This window comes from Desmodus rotundus, chromosome 11 (assembly GCF_022682495.2).
Source record: "Desmodus rotundus isolate HL8 chromosome 11, HLdesRot8A.1, whole genome shotgun sequence".
Classification (NCBI taxonomy): domain Eukaryota; kingdom Metazoa; phylum Chordata; class Mammalia; order Chiroptera; family Phyllostomidae; genus Desmodus; species Desmodus rotundus.
In genome coordinates, this window is record NC_071397.1 from 48,787,124 (window position 1) to 48,800,319 (window position 13,196).

The following is a 13,196-nucleotide window of genomic DNA, read 5'->3' on the forward strand; positions in this document are numbered from 1 at the left end:
ACAAAATATAACCAGAGTCATTGAAGTTAAGAACAATCTAACAATAGCCAGGGCGGGGGTGGGGGGTGGGGGCGGGGACAGTGGGTAGAGGGGATTACAGGAACTACTATAAAGGACACATGGACAAAACCAAGGGGGAGAGTGGAGAGGGGGGAGGGAGGTGGGTTCAGCTGGGGTTGGGTGGAGGGATCGGTAGAAAAGGCATACAACTGTAATTGAATAACAATAAAAAAAAGAATCATAAAAAAAATAAAAATAAATAAAATTAAAAGAAATGGGTAATGAACCTGAACATACACTTCTCCAAGGAGGACATACAGAGGGCCCAGAGACCTATGAAAGGATGCTCTGCATCACTAGCCATCAGAGAGATGAGAATTAAAATCACAATGAAGTACCATCTCACACAGAATGGCCATCATAAACAAAGCCACAAACAACAACTGTTGGAGTGTCAGGGGGCTTTAACACAGTCCCTCCGGTCCGCCATGGATGAAGCTGTGACAATGGTGGCTCGAAGCCTCTGGTCCGTGCAGGTCCCGAAAATCCTCAGGTCCCTGTTCCAGGTGCCAGATGCCGGGGGGCTTTAACGCAGCCCCCCAGTCTGCCACGGATGAAGCAAAAGACTACCAAGACATGATCTGCTTGGGGAGGAAAGGTGGCCATTTCTCTCAAAGGAGAAGGGCCCAGAGCCTCTCTCTCCAGGGGCTTTTATTAGGTTCATTCGCACAGGAATACGGATAAAGCTCATCAATCATTGTCAGCCAGTAAGGGTTAAACAATACAAGATTTACAGAGAACTTTGAGGGCCTATTCTGAGTTACATACAGCCAATTAGTTAGAGGGCCATAAAACTTTAGGCGCCAGACTCATCTCAGGTCTGGACCCTTATCTCTTAAACTGAGGGTACAAATTAAGTAGGTTTCACAGGAATGTATGTATTTTTGTTAGGCCTGATTCCCCAGGGAATCCGCCCCTCCCAGCACAGGACTGCACTGCCCTCTGTTATTGCTTCAGGCTTAAGTCAGGCAAGGGAAGTAAGGCAACCAAGAGATCAGGAGACTTCTTGCAGACAGAATGAGGACTCAGGCTATTTCAAAGCTGAGGGGCAAGGGTCCATCACCCCCTTTTTCCACAGCCCCCCAAGTCCTTCCCTGTGGGCCTCTTCTGTGACCATGCCTGTCTTAGGTTGATCCTCCCTTGAGGATTCTTACCCGTCATTGGCTAACTGGCCAAGCTCAGGGCCAAGCAGGGTGAAGTGGGCAGAGGTGGCACTTCTGCCAGGGAGATAAGCTTTGTCTCCTTAGTGGCTTATGGTCCCAAGTCTGACTCAGCCTTAATCATGAGGGGTTACAGCCTCTGAAACCAGGCAGGGTGGTTCCCAACATTGGAGAGGTTGTGGAGAAAAGGGAACTTTAGTACATTGTTGGTGGAGTGCAGACTGGTGCAGCCACAGTGGAAAACAGTATGGAATTTCCTCAGAAAACTAAAAATGGAATGGCTTTTGACCCAGCAATTCCACTGCTGGGATTATACCCTAAGAATTGTGAAACACTAATCCAAAATAACGTATGCACCCCAATGCTCATAGCAGTGTTATTTACAATAGCCAAGTGCTGGAAACAGCCTAAGTGCCCATCAGCAAATGAGTGGATGAAAAAACTGAGGTACATTTACACAATGGAATCCTTCACAGCAGAAAAAAAGAAGGAGCTCCTGCCCTTTGTGACAGCATGGATGAAACTGGAGAGCATTAACTAAATGAAATATGCCAGGAGGTGAAAGACAAATACTGTATGATCTTACCTATAAGTGGAACCTAATCAACAAAACAAATAAGCGATCAAAATAGAACTAGAGACATGAAAATAAAGAACAAACTGACAGTGACCAGAGGGGAGGGGGGGAGGGGGATAACATGGGAAATAAGGGGAAGAATCAGGTCAAGGAACATGTATAAAGGACCCGTGGACAAAGACAATGGGGTGGGGGAGGACAGAATGTGGAAGGTGGGTGGTGGGTAGGATGGGGGAGAGTAATAGGGGATAAACGGGGACAACTGTAATTGAACAATATTTTTTAATTTAAGAAATAAAATAAAAAAGACAAAAAAAGAAATATATACACGTATCTTAGATATCATGAGACCACACATTCCATTCCATTCAATTCCATTCCTCCATCCACAAGATTCTTTGTTTCCTTTCCCAGTCCTTATTTAAATGCTCCTTCTTCTATAGTGAGAACTCTGATTCCCAACAATACCAACATATTTACTTATTTGCTTAATCCTACAAGATCTTAAACAGCTTCAGAAGTGTTTTGTCCATACTATTAAAGGAAGTTCAGTGCCCTTGACAGGTGTTGCTCAGTGGATTGAGCGCTGGCCTGAAAATCAAAAGGGCACGTGCCTGGGCTGCAGGCCAGGTCCCCAGTAGGGGGCGCACGAAAGGCAACCACATGTTGTTTCTCTTCCTCTCTTTCTCCCTCCCTTCCCCTCTAAAATAAATAAATAAAATCTCTAAAAAAAATAAGTTCAGAATTTGTGTGCAGTTTTTCTCACCAGTATACCACTGAAGATTGAAATATATTCATAAACTATTTGAATTCGATTTTTTCTTTCCTTTCAGTGTGGTTAAGATTTATTTGTGTTTGCTTCAGATTTTTTCATTTTTATTTCCAAAAACAAAAAAAAATCTATCTAGTGTAAAATTACTTTATTACAAATAACCCTTTATAATATAAAGAAATACACTGTTTTATTTAAAACTATTGGTTCTCCTTTGTTTTAACATAGAAAAATAAAGTAACCTATTTTACTTTCTGTTTTAGGAATAAGAAGTGACTTTCATTCCTGCCATTGAATGTTTCAAATACATGAATCAGGATAATATGTAACTGACTAAATATTCAATTAAATAGTGTCTTCTGAGGCCCTTTCTCTCTGAATGAAAGTATTTTACAGAAAGTGTACTTTTCAAGCAGTACACATGGGGGTCTGACCCAGGAATGTCTGCTGACAGGCTGCAGGTCTCATTGGCCCCTCAGGTTCTCCAAATTCAGAAACTATTAATAATGTAAAGTTAATTAAATTAATGGCATATTGTAAATGCAGCTGTTGTGATTTCTGGGTCTATCTGGGATATCGTATAGTGTGATATATTGTAAAAAGTTCCATACTTGCATTTGACAGTCTTGGATTGAATTTATTTTTATCTGCACATCTTTAGGAAATATCCATTCCCTAACTAGGATCTTTGTAAATAGAAGACAAATAGTGTTTTTCTTTCTCTTATATTCTTATTAACATGTATATGTTCCTATTAGGCATGTGTTGGTGCTATTTCTTTGTTTTTCATCATCACTTTATAATAATCTTAATTTCTCTTGTCTAAATTTGTAGCACACGCACAAACACACACATAAAGTCAAACACTATTAGGCCAAACCTTGGTAAATATTTTCCCATATATAAGTAATTAGTTCAACTTCTGGTCAAGATGGCAGCATAGGTAAACACAGCTAACCTCCTTGCACAACCACATAAAAATTACAACTAAACTACAGAAGGGCCATTATTCAGAACCACCAGACATAGAATTGAATGGAAGCCCTACTACTACAAAATTAAAGAAGAAACCACATTAATACTGGAGGGAGAGGTAGAGATGTAAAATGGGCTGGCCCCACACCCATATGTGGTAGATAAAAACTGAGAGAGATATCTTGAGAGTGAGGGGTCCCAGCCCCATACCAGGTGCCCCAGGCCAGGCTTCCAGTGCCAGGAAGAGAAGTCCCTATGACTTCTGCCTGTAAAAACCAGTGGGGATTGAGGCTGTTGAAGACAAACTGCTAGAGTCCCAGGCAGTATCTCTTAAAGAGCCCAAGCACAGATTTACTTGGTCTTACGCCCTCTCAGGTCTAGAATGGGAGCAGCATATTGAAAGGCACTTGAGGCATATGGGGAAGACCTGAAGTATCTGGCATCAGGGCAAGAGTTGGGGGGCAGCTTTTTCCCTGACAGAAGTGCCAGCAGAGGCCTTGGCTCCTTTTCTGAGCCCTCCCCACCACAGAGCAACAGAGCCAGTAGACAGGCAACATATCTGAGACTCCATCAACCTGGCTCGCATTGTTTGTCCTACCCTGGTGATTCCCTGAGGCCCAACTTTTGTGTGCCACCAAGCTGTTTCCAGTGGCTTTTCAATACAAATGGCTTGTCTTGGACCATGCTACAGATTTTCCTAAATGATCTCAGACAAGCAGCATCTGGCCTCAGTATGCCCCATGCCTATTACTAAGTGGTCCCAGGCCTAGTACTAACAGCATCCAGCCTTGGTTCACAGCTTAGACTCACTTGTGTACCTCCAAGTCCAGCATAAGTAGCAGCCAACTGCAGGTTGCTTTGTAGCTTACCCCAGGTGGCCCTGAACAGAACACAGTGACTGGCCTTGGCCTGTACCTCTCAGAAAGCCCCAGAGCCTAAACACCTAGTGGACAACTATAGACCACATTAGAGTATCATCCCCCAACCACCTCCATAAGCAACACACTCAAGGGGCAGACTCAACAGGTACCAGAGCCCTGCTGAAGTAAGTCCTGCCTTGTGTAGTGGGCCCTGGCACAGCTGATTCTCCATGGTGGTTAGAGGTTGGTGGTTAGTGGTCACAGCCAGTCCTTGTAGCAGGTTGGCCTGAATAAATCCCTCCCATTGTCCTACCAATAGCAATCAATGCTCAACTACAAGAAGAGAGTATACACAGTCCACATGATGGGCACACCTAGACTACTCAGCTTGGATAATAGGGAAAGATGTGCCACTGGAACCTATTGGACACTTACTACATTAAGCTACTCTTCCAAACCAGGGAGTCATAGCAGCTCTACCTAATACACAGAAACAAACACAGGGAGGCTGACAAAATGAGGAGACAAAGAAACATGGCCCGAATGAAAGAACAGAATAAAACTCCAGAAAAATGACTAAATGAAATGGAGACAAGCAATCTGCTAGATGCAGAGTTCAAAACACTGGTTATAAGGCTGTTCAGTAAACTTAATGAGAAATTAAATAGCATCAGAAAGGGAGTAAAAACCACAAAACAGAACCAGTCAGAACTGAAGGATACACCAACCAAAATGAAGAACAATTTACAGGGAATCAACAGTAGAGTGGATGAAGCTGAGAGTCAAGATTTAGAATGTGAGAAAACAAAAAGCACCCAATCATAACAAGAATAAAAAAGAATCCAAGAAAATGAGAATAGTGTAAGGAGCTTCTGAGAAAACTCAGGCATACCAACATTCACATCATGGGACTGCTAGAAGGAGAAGAGAGAGAGCAAGAAATTGAAAACCTACTTGAAAAAATAATGACGGAAAACTTCCCTAACTTGGTGAAAGAAATAGACATACAAGTCTAGGAAGCACAGAAATTCCAAAGCAGGATGGAAACAAAGAGGTGTATACCAAGACACATCATATAATTAAAATGTCAAAGTTTAAAGACAGAGAGAATTTTAAAAGCAAGAGAAAAGTAGTCAGTTCCCTATGAGGGAGCTCCCATAAAACTGTCAGCTGATTTCTCAGGCTAGAAGGGATTGGCAGGAAATATTCAAAGTGATGAAAAGCAAGTACCTACAACCAAGATTACTCCATGCAGTAAAGCTATAATTTAGAATTGAAGGACAGATAAAGAGCTTCCCAGATAAGAAGAAGCTAAAGGAGTTCATCATCACTAAACCAGCATAATGTGTCTTCTTTAAGAAGAAAAAGATCAAGAATATGAACAGTAACATGGCAATAAATGCATATCTAACAATAATGGTATCTAAAAAACAAAATAAATGAATGAGTGGAACAGAAACAGAATCATAGATACAGAGAATAATTTGATAGTTGCTAGATAGGAAAGGGTCAGAGGGATGAGAAAAAAGGTGAAGAAATTAATAAGTCAAATTGGTTGTTACAGAATGGTCTTGGGAATATAAAGTACAGCATAGGGAATAGAGTAGCCAAAGAACATACATGGACATTAGTGTGGTGATTGCCTGAGGGGGTGGGGTGTCTTGGTGCTGGTGGGGGAGGGGCAAAAGGAGAAAAATTAGGACAACTGTGACAGTCTAAACAATACAATATAATTTAAATTAAAAAAAAATAAGTAGTTAGCTCTGCTCCTTCCTGTAATTGTACATTATAGACAGACCTTACATTATCACTATAATATTTAATATCTAGTAATTACATAATTAAGACTAAGAATTCTCACCTAATTTCTTCCTTGGTCTTTCCAAGTCCCATAATGATTAATTGTGAGGACATCAGGGCCATTGCAAGTTCTATCAAGAAAGATGTGGCCTATTCTCCGGATGCTGTCTAAGGTTAACACAACATATCTCAAAATGGTGTTATTTTCTTTTCAGCCATTCACCTGATAAACCCTGAGTGGGACACTCCTTCAGTCTGCTGATCCTAGGGCAGACTGACTGGCAACACAATCTCAACTCCTGCCCGTCACCCACAAAGCAGAATCCTGAGGTGGGGACCTCACACACAAAGCAGAAGCATCTGGACACCATCCTGTGCAGCTGAGCACCACACGTCCACCACAGACCATTGCCAGCTAACTTGGAGCTCAAATAGCACACTCAGATGCAGGAGGCCCCGTGGCCACATTCAGAGGTGTTGCTTTCCTCATAAGGGACAGAGAAATTTCAGAGTCTCCATTTTTCCTACCCCAGTCCTCATCTTCAAGAACCTTCCTAAACTCTGTGTTAAAATCTGTTTGCTGCTTGGCAGTGAAACGTGTTTTTTTTTTTTTTTATTTTTTTGCCCCACTCAGTGTTCAATTTTTTGTGTCCATAACCTTTTGTTGTTGTTAACACATCTATACACTAAAGGCCGCCCACTGTGAATACTGAGGTTCTCCCAGCCCAAAGGCTTTTGTTGGCTGTGGGAACATGTTCAGCTTCCACACAGGGCAAACCCGAAATGCCAAGTATAATACTTAGCAAAGTTTACCTATGACCAACCATGGACAAGGTATTAGTAAGGACATATGCCTTAAGTCCTATTCCTTGGGTAATTTCAACAAGGGGATTGAGCTCCCCTAGCCCAGTGGTCATTGGCTCCCTCGTGCACCCTCTGTTCATCTTTCCCTCTTGTGTGCTTCATGCTTCCTATTTTACTGGTGCTTTCTCAGACTTGGCTTCACTCACCTTCAAAGCCTTACCTCAGGATCTTGTTGACAGCAGGTGACAAAAAGTTAAAAGTATATTCTAAGAATAATTAATAAGCTAGCATTGCAATATCTAACTCCAAATATGAGAAAGGAAATCCATTCTATATCTTTAGAAGAACCCAATTTACTTTATGAGACTGATAATATATATTCCATAATCTGCATTTGGGAAGCCTTTCAGGGAAAATAAGCAGGCATTTTCTCTACAGCTACATGAATAAAACAGTTTCATCAGTATTGGAGAAAAAGCTCTATCCCAAAGGTAAATTCCAATCTCCACTTCCAGAGGCAGGAAACTGCTGCAACTTATACCTAACAGTCCTGCAGCATCACCCTTTCCTTTGAACACTGCTATCTTTGGTGTGTTTGCAGACAGGAACTCAAACTTAGCCATCGTTATTCAGGTAGCATCTTACTGAGTCTGGTGTGTTTAAGAAATATTTGTTTATTTCAAATTCAATTGGAATGGCTCTTCCAGAAAGTCTTCAGTTATAATTTTGCCACCCTACCCAGTGCAGCTCTGAAATCCTTAGGTGAAATAACAGCTGAATTTTGTTCAATTAATTTTGAAGCCAGATTAATAATTAACAAATGAATAGATTTCAGATCAGATTGAGTTAAAGTCAAATATAAAGACTAACAATCCAATTGAACACAGCAATGATTTGTGACACAATGTAAATAAAGATTGTATATAGTTTCAAAAATTAGATTCTGGAGGTGTGCAAAGACGGTTTTACCATCAGATCTTATTTTACTTGAATTAGTCAACTAGTAGAATTAAATAAGTGATTTCAATAAATGGAAATGTCCTAATGAGTTTGGTATAAGTACAATTAATTCACATGTGTAAATAATTATTAAATATATTATTGCTTTATTTATAAAAAACTGAAATGAACTTGTTATTAACTCGTAATATTATATATGTGTATATATATATAATCACTAGAGTTAGCCTATTTGGGGGAAGATATCTTGTGATATGGTGTTTGAATATATTGTAAATATTAATGATAATGAGGTTTCTGGTCTGTAGGGTATTTACAGTATGTGACACAACCATGTTCTATGAAACCATAAATGTATTTTACCTAATTGTATCTGTTTTGTTGTAGCTACTCTACCAGAAACACATACTTTTTTATTTATACCCACATTTTCACTACATTTATATATTTTAACTTCATTGCTTTCCCTGGCTTATTAATTTTATCAGGTAGAAGAATGTTTGGTTTTGTGGCTACAATTTGTTGATCTGTAACTATAGTTATAATCTGGCATATTTTATTTCACTTGCCATTACAAATATTATTAATGTTAATGAATACTTTTAAGAATACACAAAAATTACAGATATTATGTTCCTATGAAAGCAAAAGAGCTATCTAGGTACAAGCCTATTTCAGCCCTTTAAAAAGGCTCATCATCTCAAACATTGCCTATAGTGTATTCAAAGAATATACACCTTTAAGTAAATAAGTATAAAGAAGAGGATATTATTCCTTGAAAAATATAAATCAGGATCAAATTAGAATGAATTCATAGGAAATGTGTCAACACTGTAAGACTGTTAAATTGAAAAGTATTTTAATTGGAATTCTGTTATGAATAGAATAGACTTTCTGATGGAAAAATATTATTAATCAGTGGTAAACTCCAGGAAGGATAAGAAGTATTGATGCTGAAATGGAAATATTTTGTATAAAAGGATATGTCTTTGGTAGGAAGGGAGAAAGAGGTGTTGCACACTCTGGAGACATTTGGAACTGTGCCATTGAAAAAGACATTAGAAGACAAGTGACCGTCCCTTTTCCTCAGCTTCCCCAACACTGTGTGCGTAGGTGTTGTGCGGCTCTCGTCATCATTCATGTTTGCTCTGGAGATGAGCCCTGGCACCAGCCTGAGGGCCCGGGGTGGGGGAGGGCGGCACTGCAACATCCATCTCTGTGTCTCGGTCCTTGGAGCACAGGCCGTGTTCAGGCTTTCTTGACTGCTGGGAGAGGGGTTGCAACTTTTTCCAGGACTTTTAAAATTCATGCTTTCATAATGCTCAGTGTGCACTCTAATCTTGGAATATCACAAAACACATGTGCACCGTTATCCTATTAGCATAAGAAAAACCTCACTGAAATTAATTTTGAAAAGAAAATGACAATTCTGTATTTGCAAACCATAATGTACTAAAACTCACTGAAAACAGTGTCTTAAAGTCTGTTTTTTTTCCCTTTAAGTTCAGTCTAACATACAAAATTACTTCCTCCTATGCTGTTTTCTTTTCATCCCTTTGAGTTGTATTCAGTGGCACAGATGAGGAAGAAGTGGGAAGAAGAAGATGTATTACCATATACTGAGCCAAATCATGTGATTTATACGACAGTATAACACTAAGTAAGTATATGTGGTTTCACCTTCGTATTGTGCTGTGTAAATGGGCAAGAAGCCTATGGACAATTTTTTCTTGGTTCCTATTAGAAAGACCTCATTATTCATTAAGCAAAACATCAAATAAACAAAAACCCTACATTCTTATTTTCGTTCCCTATTAATTTCATTTTCTTAATTGTCGCTGTCAAGAATTTTATATTTTATTACTTATTTGAGAACATGCAAGTAAAGCCCTTTTATTATAATGAATACAGTCTTCTTGAAATTCGGCTCCACTTTAAAAGAAGGAAATAGATTTATTTACATTACATGGTTGATTTCTTTACCTCTTTTAAAGTCATAGAATGGAATGAATATGAATTAATAATGGTTTTAATTATTATTCCATCTTGTATTGTCAAGAGAACGTAAGCAAAGGGCAAGTTTGGAAAGTTGATGCATCCACAGACTTTTTCTGGGCTCTGATGGGTTAAAGAGAAAACCTCAAGCCTGGAATGGTTTGAAGTCCGTGATGTCAAACCTAGATTTGATACGTGATCTAATTGATGTTTTAACCTCACCAAGAAACATTATCTGAACCAGTCTAGAATTTTCTGGTCAGCACCAGTTATGTAATCTGTCACTTGAGCCCTCTCCATCTACCCCCACCCCACCCCCCAAAGAAAAAAGAGGCAATCTGCAAGATAGAAACCCTTGGCATTTTTTCCTCCACCAAAGGTATCCTGCTCTAAATATTATCCCTTATTCTTGTACTTTTGTTAACAACTCCCTTGCTCCACCCTGCTTCCTATAAAACCTTTCATTGTGTACAACCCCTCAGCACTTCCTTCTTGTTAGATGGAATGCTGCCTGATTCATATATCCCCTAATAAAGCCAATTTGATCTTCAAATTTATTTCATTGAATCTTGTTCTTTAACAGATTCCATTTGGACTTCCCATTGGATAATTTAGCATTGGATAATGGTTACTTAATAGGAAAAATAGTTTCCAGATTTTGACAGGATTTCTCATTCTCAGTACTTAAAGCCACATCAATCATTCCATTAGTAAAAGGGGGAATTATGCTTTACAACGTGAAATTTGTTTTGAAGACACAGTGAAGAGAATTAAGTGTATTTAAGGATTCTTTCTTCCATGTGTTTTGTAAGTGTAAATTGTTGACATGCAGAGAGAAGAGATGCCACATTGCAGATTATTCTTGTTGGATGAAGCACTACTGAAGTATCACTTTCTAACAATTAAGAAATTAGTACTAACAATTATGTGTCATTTCTTCTCTAGAGCTCACAGCATGATTAGTTTATGCCTAATTAAGGGCCTAAATCAGCAAAGAATGCTTGGCTTCAGCCAGAGGGGGAATTCCTGTAGGCTACTTTCTCAGTTTTCTCTACTTAAATTAGAATGTAATTCAATTTTATGTGATGATCTAAAGTCTCTTTCGCTATTTCACAATTCTCTCATTTCAAACAAATCTTTGATTTCCATCTCCTATCTTTTTTCTGCATTGTCCTTTTTTAGCACATTAAAATAAAAAAGAGAGAGAAAAGAGAAAGACAACATGAAGTTGAGGAAACATTCCATTAAGTTTGTATAGTCTTTCCTTTTGCAACCGGCTATCATTCTCCACACAGTAGTGAGCCGCATAACGATATTTCATTTGAGGGAGCCCATATATGATGGCGGGGCCTAGGTATATAGTAGGCTATACCATCTAGCCTTGTGTAAGTACACGCTATGTTGTTCACACAAGGACAAAATTGCCTTTCTTTGAATGTATTTCTCAAAATGTATCCCTGCCATTAAGAGGTGCATGACTGTAATTTCAAGACTCTCAGAAAATCTTTTAAAACTACAATCTGCAACTGAGAGCCAGAAGCCACAGTCTTTCACCCAATAATAAAAAGAAACATATATTTTATGTATTTAATGTGTTTTATTGATTCTGTAACTATATAAAGGCTTTTTCAAACACCATATTTAAATAGAGCAATATAAGGAAATTATTGGACATAAGATCACTAGAAATATAAAGAAAAATTAATAAATTATATATATGCACACTACATAAGTGTGTATGTATAAGTGTATATGGATACACACATATACATGACTATTTTTATATATATTTATACGTATATATACAGCATTTGCACATCCACACATGGAATTCATAATGCCTTGTATTCTTACATGCATTATGTTATAATATTATCTCTATTTTACAGCCGAGGGAACTGGAAACTGAAGCATAGAGTGTTTATTAACTTTCACGCAGGCCTACAGCCAGTGAAATGGCTGAAGCACAAAGGAAAAAAAACAGGACATACTAATATAAAGTAAAGGTCAAAAGAGTGCAAATAAAATTCCTAATTTAACGTTGCCTTTATGATTAGTTACACCATTTCAAAACTAATTTAACCCTTAAGGAACTCCTTATTAAAAAATATAAAACAAATGGCTCTTACAGTTTATCAAAACTAAGAAAAAGGTTTTTAATGCAATTTTATTTTTCTTTTGACATTCCTTTGCGTGACAAATTTAGAAAATATGAACAAATGGAAGCTGTTTTCTCTAAAAGAGAGGAATAAAAAAAAACCCTCTTATGATATCAGTATAGTCAAAGAAAGAAACCAAGAAACCTCAATGTGGTGGACATATAAACAGCAATGCCTGTACATTAAAAGCAACCTACATGAAATTTTCCATGTTTAACTGAAACTAGTTTCATCTTCCTCCAATTTCCAGAATAGAAATCAACAACTTCTAAGGAACAAAAACAAAAGAAAACTAGAACAGCAAACCAAAAAGAAGCAAATTACATTTTCTTAATTAGAAGGCAAACTTGGAAAAGGAAAAGTGTCTTTTATACACCACATATTAACCCAAGAGTCTGTTTTTCACTTGAATTTATTTATTTGTTTTGCTGGAGTATGCCTGGGTTAAATGCATCCCCTCCCCTGTGCATAACTAAGCAAGAAACACTTTGTTTCTTTAATTTTGCTTAGTATTTCAAATATATTTATTATTGAGGAAATACAGTTAGAAATAGTTTTAGTATTTTCAAATCGATGTGTTAAAGCAAAACATGTATCTGTACATGCACATGTATATGTATTTATGTACCAGTATTTGCACACACAAGCACACACACATATAGTCAGGTTTTGTCGTGGACGGTGCTCTGATCTTGGGACTCCTAATGAGCCAAATAGTTCACAGTACAAAACACACTCACATAAAATCACTAACAAATGTCAATGATTAGAATTACGAGTCAGAATGGATCTAAGGAAATCAAGAATTTTACCTGAAACAATTTCTATACCATTATATTTTATTTATACCCCTTGAAGAGGGGTTTTACCTGGAGAACATAAAGTCTGGATTAGTTTTTATAGGCACCACCACCATACTTGCCGAAAATGCAAGCAACAACAGCTTATTGCAACCTATATTTTATCAGCTTCAAACTATTTCCTGCTGAGGAAGAAATAGGTTCTTTTTTCCAACTCCATAAATGTAATATATCAACATAATATAATATTTACTCTATTATCATTTTAAAAAAT